The sequence below is a fragment of the Pinus tabuliformis genome, chromosome 5_2 (assembly GCF_031772625.1).
Source record: "Pinus tabuliformis cultivar Carrire ecotype Pingquan chromosome 5_2, CPIR1, whole genome shotgun sequence".
Taxonomy (NCBI): Eukaryota; Viridiplantae; Streptophyta; class Pinopsida; order Pinales; family Pinaceae; genus Pinus; species Pinus tabuliformis.
Genome location: NC_142306.1, coordinates 797,763,663 through 797,773,509, shown reverse-complemented (window position 1 = coordinate 797,773,509; position 9,847 = coordinate 797,763,663).

Genomic DNA, 9,847 nt, shown 5'->3' with positions numbered 1-9,847 from the left:
CTTGCATTTTTGGCATCATAAAGTATTAACAGGCATTGGGAATGCCCTTGGGAAATTTTTAAAAGTAGATGCAGATCACCTCACAAAGGATAGCTTCACCTTTGCTAGAATCTATGTGGAGGTAGACCTAAGTAAGGGATTACCAGATCGCATCATGATATATCACAACAACCAGCAATGGTCCTAGTCCCTTGAATATGATAATAAGGCCTTCAGATGTCGTATATGTCTTCAAATTGGTCATCTTCAAAGTATTTGTTCGCAAAACAAAAAAGAAAGAAAAAAGAGACAACCACCAAAGCCAAAATGATGGCAATTTTCTTAATCACAGGTAGCTGAAACAGATGAAGAAGAAACTACAAACAATACCACCAATAACAATGTGCATGATTCCCAGGACACCATGCAAAAGGACATGTCAGAACACATCTCAACATTAGTTCCAATTCCTTTTGAACAACAACAAAAAATTGTGATGACTATTGTCGAAAAGAAGGAATTGGTACCAAATGCAATCGTACATCAGATGGCTCAAGCTCTGACAAAAAAATCCCGTCAAATATAAATGAGTCGCAAATGACCATTGTATCATCCACACTCAACACTAGTGGTTGGAAAAAAAATGGAAAAAAAGGAAGGCAAGAAAGAGTAGAATAGGGTAACTCTCTTATGAGCTCTTATTGATCTTGGTCAACAAGATCCGTCATTATGTATATGCTCTGAGCATCTACTATATGTAATCTGGTCATTTCATTTTGAATAAAATTGTGTTTTTTTCCTTAGGAAAAAGAAAAGAAAAGTGCGGAAAGGGGCATAGAGTTAATTAGAAATATTAATCCTAAAATAGTTTAGCCTCATTATGAAAAGATGGTGGTGAATGAAAATAAAGAATATTAAATTAAATTAGAGAAATTTAATTTCATGAAAGAACCTCCATGTGGTAAGAGCCAACACAAGGATCTCCATGTAAAAGTGAAATTGACTTAAACTAAGGTGTAGTTGGGGGACCAAATCTCATACCTGTCAGTTGACTTCAATAATGAACACAAATTAAGGAGCACAAGGGGGAATTAAGAGACAACTAGGATAAGAGATAGTGAGCCATGCTGGGATGATGAAAACTATTATTTTTTAATAAGAATTTAAGTAAATAATTTAGGAGAACTTTGTTGATAGGGTGACATATAGGTGGGTGAATAATCAAACTTTTATATTAATAAACATAATTATTTATGCATGAAGTGCCAAGTGTCACCTATGAAGCCTCCCATAAAAGAAGGGGCAAGCTATAGGAGAGGGGGTGCCTTTTTTCCCTATTATTGGATGGTATGGTGAGTGACTACGAGCTATAGTGAGTTTGGTGAGGTGGAGGTATTTAGAGAGGAGACTCTTGAGCTATGAGTGCTCACCTTCATTAGCTCACATTATGCCTCTATTGTATAACCCCATTACATCTCAGGGGTTTGCAGGGAAGAAGAATACTGAAGGAGAAGGATGGAAGGTAAACTAGTGAGTCACTAAAATTCAGTTAGGACACATCAACATTCACACGTGGATGCAGATGATAGAAAGGGATCAGAAATAACAACAAGTCCGAGAACTGAAGCTCCACTCCTGGTTGAATGATACATTGTGTTTTCATAATGTTTTATATATGATTATTGATGTATTTATAATGACCGGATTGTACATGTGAATGTCATGATGGAATTGCAATTTATGACCATTGACGTATGGATCTCAACTTATGTGGTTTTAATAGTGATGTAAATTTTAGTATTATGGGAACTTGATTACAACTCTAAAAAATATTGCTCTTAATAGGGAAGGTCCCTACAAAAACACCAAAATCTAATCCTTATGAAGAAAAAAACTTCTTCTATATAAAAAAAAAAAAGGTTTGAATGTTGTCCATGATATTAAGAATTAGTTAAGCATTTTAAGTTATGAGTTCTATTCCCTCAAAGGAACAATATTGTTTTTTCAAGTTGAAAATTAAATCCAAAATGTCTTTGGATCTACTTTAGAGAAGAGAAGTTTTATTTATTCTTTTCTAATATAGTATCTATTTTTCTTTTATTTATGGTTTTGTACCAATTTATCTTGTCATGAAAATCAATTCTAATGACTCATATAGCAATTTTACACTCCTTATCCTATAAAAAAAAATAAGCTTTCATACTATATTTTAAAAAGATTAATAATTCCAAATAATTATCTAATTTATTAAAAAATTAATGAAATTTTATTTTAAATTTAATAATGTATTAAGAACCATTTATTTTCAATTTAATATCCAAATCATTACATGTAACTTTTATTCTATACATATACACCTTAAAATAAACAAGTGTTGCAAGATAGTTTAGTCCTTGCTACTCAAGCTAGAAATTATGATCTGAGAAAAATTACATAAAAAATTATAATCGACATTGGTCATTGCTAAATTAAGTGCTCAATAGGAACCCTATAGCCTTTCTTTGGAAAATTAAGTGCACAATAGGAATCCTAGAGTCTTTGAACTAATAAATTAAGATGTGAATGCACAAGGACTTGCATAAATTTTGGTGGGTAGTAACCACTTGTAAGTCTACACATTCAAATTTTTACTCCACGTCGAAGAAAACATAGATATTGGTGGGAAGTAACTCTTCATAAGTATATTTATTTGCATTTTATTCCTATCCATTTTTTTAAAGTAAAAACTTGTTTAAATTATGGTGAAAATATCTGGTGGTAAATATGTTATTTACCTGAGTATTAACAATTTTCATGGATTTTGTTTTGGATGGTTTTTTTGCAAAGCCTAAGAATAAAAAGTCATTCTACAAATGACATCTAGAAATCATATATGAATATCCCAACAATATCCATAAATTATGGCATAAAATATGTGACATAGTTATATACATGGCATTATATTATGCAAAGGCTAAAATAAGATCTTCAAGTTATTGTCCAATCAAATATTTAAAAACAATTTTTTAAATAATATTTTAAGTTACAAAAAATTGTTTCAAAATTAAACATTATAAATTGTATTGGTGAATGCTAAATTAATTATAATAGACAAATCGATTACTAAAATAAACCTATACTAATAACCTTATAAAAATAAATCCTAATTTTCTAAATATGTTCATATGATGTTAAAGGGTTAAAATTTATTAATATCGTTATTAATGAGACATTCATGTGACTGACTAGCCATTCAAATATTATTACAAATTTGAAAAATGTTCCACACAAAATGGGTCCCGCATTATCATTTATGTTGGGTGGAGAGAAATCCCGAGGGTGGAGTATACAGACACGTCACGGGCAACGTGGGCGCGGGCAAGAAATGTTCCCTGTCTGGGGGAGAACCCACGGGAGTGAAAATCTGACTAGCCCCGAGGCTCCTGATACGCCGTAGCCAATTGAGGAAACGGTCACAGTATACAACATCCGTGACTTGTTTTTGGAGGTTCTTTTTGGGTTATTTTGTGGTATAGTTTGTCTAAAATTTGTTAGAGATGTGTTGAAGCTGAGACTGTTTTTTTTGACTTGGAAGTTATGGAAATTTCATGTTATATTTTGAGAACAATTATAGAAGTAATGGAAATTTGTGCTATGCTTTTGGCATAGCTTGGTAGATTGGTGGCATGAATATATAAGGGCACGCATTAAATGGATGAACAAATCTCCAACACTAAAGTAATGGATAAATATTTATGTTCTGCACATATCCAACCAAAGCCCGTCACATAACGCAGAGAAAGATGGGACTAGACAATATTTATCTTCTACACATAATCCAACTAACTGAGAACCGTACAAGTGGTTTTGCACTTAATTTTCGACCAGTAATATAGGAATCCCTAATACTATGAAATCCCTGAAATTGTTTTTAAATATAAATATTTTTATTATATTGTTATATAAAGTAATATATTTTTTTACGTAGTGAATTGAACATTTAAGAGGAAGAAGTTAAAGTTTGATTATGGTTAATTTTTTTATTATATTTAAATATATTAAATACAAAATTAATAAGTCATTTAAAATAAACGTTGTATTTTATTTTAGTGTTTATTATTTATGTTAGAAATTATGTTTTACAAAAAATCGTATAAAACATTATAACTTGTTATTAGTTAATGCTAGATTAATAGTGGTTAATAAGTAAATTGATTTTGTATGAATAAATAAATTGAGATGTTTATACATTTACAATAATACTAGTGCATAAATAATGGTGATAACTCCTTGAAAATCTTTTGTCTAGGAATAAAATTTGTTCCAAGTCCAACTATTTTCTCTATTGCACTATAAACTTTCAAGCAAGTCTTGTCATAGAAGTTCAATGTAAGTCTACCCCATTCTGCAAATACATAGACAGATACCCAAAAACTCGACATTGTAGTAAACAAATTTCTAATAGATTTGCTTGTCACCAAAACTCGTAAACAAATTTCTAACAGATTTGCTTGTCACCAAAACTCGTAAACAAATTTCTAATAGATTTGCTTGTCACCTTCCTTAACACAAACAAGAAAGCTCTATGGGAGCTATTACAATTGCAATCAGTAAGTAAGACAAGTAGTAAGCATTCTTGACAATCATTTTGCATGCCATAAAGAAAAATAATTATTTATATAAAATAATGACATGTTCCAAAACTATGTATAATTAAATCCCATTTTATCTCCCCACATCATCTGGATCATGAAATTACCATTTCCAATTTTGATTTGTTAATAATTCAACACCCAATGCCTCAATAACCCATCCATATTTTTATATAAAATGTACAACATTAAACTAAAACGTATCCACTCTTCCACCTTCATTGTCATTTATATTTCAGTTTCAGTTTCATCTTCATTATTTTTCTCCTACAAAACTATTTTTTCTCTCCAATGTTAGCATCATTTTCAGAGGTAGTACCATCGTCATAGGTATCATCTTCATTTTTAAAGGTATTATCATCGTCGGAGATATCATCCTCATGTTCAAAAGACCCCATGAAGTAAATTCTAGTTGAGAAATCTGTAGACATGTTATCCAAATATTGGGAAGGGACATAAGAAAAATATTACATACGAATGTTATCATTATGCCTCTCACCTGGAATCCTCCTCTTTGTAAGCCCAAGGAAAGAAAGTCCTCCATGTCGTTAAGTTGAGAGAAAGACACCTCTCCTTCACTTTTCACGACATCTAATTCTTCATGCCTATGGAAATTCATTTTTGGTTATCGATTCTCATCACCATTATCAATCATTTGCTCTATGTTCAATATATCATTACAAATGATAAAATTCAAGTGTTGAGAGTGAGCTAGGCATACTCTAGATTGTGTGTAGCAAGTAACACTGATGCTTTCCTAGTAGCAACATTTTCCAACAAGAATGTAACACATGTGTTGAAACATCTATGTGTCTCCCTAATGGAAGAATGTAATTGGGAGGGCACGCCAAATGACATAGCCACTCTATTTTGTAATTTCATGTACGTGTTGCATACAAGCTTCACACCCATTTTCATGCCCCACTTCTTGGTCTCTTCTAATGTTGCAATTATTCGGGCAATGAGTCTTTCAAGTAAGCTTGCACATTGATATAAATGATAAGCTTACTAGGTGACCAATTGAATTTGGAAAATGCTTTGTAAACTAAGTAATCAAAGGTAGGATGAACAACTGTGTATTTTTCACCCACCAACAATGGAAGCATGTGTCTTTGTTGTCTCTACAAAGTTGAAATAATGTTTGCTCCGCTAATTTTAAATTGTTTTTCTCCATGGAACTCAACGGCTAAAGCATAGGGGTGGTGTGGTGTGGTGATTAGAACTATATGGTATTACACTACTACATAAAGGGGGTTTTAAGATAATATTTGAGACAATTTTTTGGTAAATTGTCTTAACTTGAGACAAAAAAAAAACTTGTGTATTGGGTGTCTCAAATTATTGTGTTAAAGGTTTGTCTCTATAAAGACAATATATAACACAAGAATTATCAATTTCCTTTTTGTCTCTCTTGATACAATTTCATTTTTTGTCTCTTTAGAGATAACACTCAGGATTAGAGACAATATGTCTTTAATCTTAGCTATTATCTCTCTTGAAACAATAAAAAAATTATTTAAAGATCACTTTTGTCTCTCTAGCGATAATATAAAACAATGAATCCAGAAAAATATGTCGCCATTGAAATACATTAATATAAAAATCATTTAATTAAAAATAAACAACAAAATTGTTGAATAATTCATGTTAGGGCACAATGGAATCGAACCACCAACTTCCTGCTTGTAGGGCAAGTGCTCTTCCAATGAGATAGAACACTTTAAAGAATTATGTGAGGAGTTATGGTAGTCCTTAAAATTACATATACATACATTGATTTAAAAAAAATGGTTGACACATGATCTATAATCTTTATAAAATCTATAATCATGCAAAGCCTATTTTTTACTTACTAAAATGACTCAAGTGAGTTACCTAAATGTCACCCCCTACAGCATGACCAACACAATTTTTGGGGTCCATTCAATATATTGCTACAATGCCATATTATCAGCACAAGCATGGACCTGAGCACGAAAGTACCAATAATATCAAGCATCCAAAAAACTGCTAACAACCTTGTTTTCATATTGCCGACATACTATATGCTGTTGGTGAATGAACTTTTCCTAATCACCAAAGACATTGATTTAAATTTCCCATCTTACATAATAATTGCAACTTAAATTTCAACCCATTTACAATGCACTATCTATACAATCAAGCATCCAAAAAACTGCTAACAACCTTGTTTTCATATTGCCGACATACTATATGTTGTTGGTGAATGAACTTTTCCTAATCACCAAAGACATTGATTTAAATTTCCCATCTTACATAATAATTGCAACTTAAATTTCAACCCATTTACAATGCACTATCTAACATAGTCTATCTGGACATTGATTTAAAATTCCCATTTCACATAATAATTCAACCCCTTTACCATGAAACATCTATACAAAAACATATCCAACATAGTCCATGATGCCTTCATGTGTAAAGGGATAAATTTGTACTTCCCTTGGTTCGATATAACTATTCCAAATCAGGTGAAGGCTTTCTAACTGAGGGCGTGAACACTACAAACTCTCAAGATGCTGGAAAAAACAGGTTCCCTAGATTCCAATCACAAATGCCTGTAAATTCCAAGCTGCAAATTGGCATTCTTCAATATCATCAATAACACCAAATGTTGCAACTAAAAGAGATGTTAAGTCTTACATCCACAAGAAAAAACTCGTTGATATCATAAAATGAATTGAAAACATGAATGTATTGGAAAAAAAATCATATTTAACCTTAGAAATAGACAATACTAGCCTTTTGAATCAATAGGAACACCAGAATGAAGACCCTGATCTTTAAGAACCTGGAAATGGCCATGCAAATCAATAGCCTACCTCAAGCACATAGAAGATATCTCATTAATAAAAAACACCCCAAACATTGGCTATGCTTTTGTGAAAAATACAGGTAATGCTTAGAGAGTTGACTATGGCTGATTGAATTGTAGAAAAATAATAACATACCTCAATATTTGACAAGATTTTATCAATGCATTTATAGACACCTTAGTTAGATCACATCGATTGAGAGCTAATGCATGCAAAGGTGGTAGCCCAACCTTGAGTAGTTCAAGAATTTCCTATAATCCATAGAAGTAAAGTAATTACATGCTCAAAAAAATTAAAGAGAAAAACTGAATGAATAACACATGAGAAAGTAACAATCTTACAAAAGAAAAAGAAAACCATTTTCTATATGCAAAATTTCCTGCTAGAAGCAGAAAAGAAAAATTCCACAATATACAGTAGATGTTTCAAGCTATGCATATTTCAACTACATTCTTGTTTAAAGCCATATTAGTTGCACAAAGCTCTTTAATATTTATACCATATCTTTTCCATCAAGCTTGTATCAACACCGATTTTATACTCGTCATATTACCAATATTTATCATTTAACTTATTGAGTTATCAATATAAAATTCCTTCAGCTTGTTCCAAAAACATGTGCAACATTGAACACATTTAAATTTAAAATACGAAACCTTGATAATCAAGATAGTGCAAATTTAGGAAAGACTAGTTATGCATGACCAATTTAGTTGGAATAAAAGTTTGAATCTCACAATACCAAACATGAAGGCTCTCCTAGGGGAGCTATATTGAACGAGATAGTCCTTCCCAATGTCTTTAGAAACTAGTCTTCAAATCTTCTCTAAGATCTTCTCAAATGTGTCACTTGAACATGTAACATTCTATTAGGACAGGGCTCTCCTTTCCAGTTGGAAGTCCATCACTCCCAGATGGTACCAGCAAGCCACTCCCCTGAGACAGAGAAATGCTCCATGGTCTAGCTCTTCTTCCAACACTTCAAGACAATCCTCCATTACAAGTTTCTCTTTTCATCCTCTGATGGTAGAAATAAGTCACAAAAGAGAAATGTTTTCTCCACTTCAGGTGATAGGCCCAGGGGGAATTGAGGCATCTTCCCTTCCGCCTTTATCTTCTTTGAAGACATCCCTTTAGTGCACTCTTTTTGGCCCTTAGTATTAAAGGAGCACTTTCTTTTCTAGCTTACTTAGATTAGATCCGCTTTTTGTCTTTTTATATAGGAGTGGCCCTTGAACTCCCACAATGTATTGAGGTTAATGCACTTAGCATTCCCATTGACCTATGTGGTCATTTTTTGGAAATTAATGAAATTATCTTATCTAATATTTTCCCAAATATGTCACACAGGACATGCACACAAATAGGTAGGATCATCACACATAACTCCCTTCACTCAAAACTCTTCTCCAAACATATGATATATAATATTACATGTATTTAACACACCATGATATATAACAAATTGAGACAAAATATATGTATACAAAAAATGCATTTTGATTAAGAAACCAACCTTATCTGTACAACAAAGATAACTTTCCCATATGACCTCTGACTAGATAGAATGTACAAATAAGTTGCATCAAGATTGGAATGAAAAGATATGTAGAGGAAGATCAAACCTCATTTGAGAAGGATCTAGATGTGTTCATATATATTAACATGGATCAGATCATTTCATATTGTTGAACAATGCTCTCTGTAAGAACATCATCAAAAAAACCTTTATTTTATGTGATTTCCACCACAATCACCAAGTATCCATGATCAGATATTTGATTGACTGCTCTTGTCACTGTTTGCCCAACATATTCCCTAGATCCACTGGAAGGAAAACAAAATATAAATTAATATTAAAAATACTTCCTGGATAAAACATATGACATGGAAAAATAATAAAGAAACAAATATATTGAATCAGCAAAAATGTTGGAGAGTTGTTGTGGTCTTCCTCAAATTTCAGAATCTCACCTCCAAACAACTGACTAGGATCAACCATGTTCTTTCTTTTGTTTGTTGGCTTCTTTTGATCAACCAAAAGTTAGTATGCGGTGCCATTGTCCATGGACTTAGCAGACATACTAGAAGCAAGAAATGGACCTAAACATATGTACATTTTCTAAGTAGCACAAGAAAAAATAACATTTGAATATACACTTTTTAAATAGATTTTCAAAGCAGCAAAGGAAGCTGAAAAAGAATTGTAGTTATAACTATTTGATTATTAAAATATGAATACCAGGAGGAGAAGTAAGTTTTCCCAATTATCTAAAGTAATGAACTTTCTCAAAGTGGTACAAAAGATCCATGTAATGTTTGCAAAGCACGAGTAGTTTATAACTGACCCAAGGATTTTTAAAGTTGTTGTTATTTCCTTCCATCTTCTCTGATTAATAA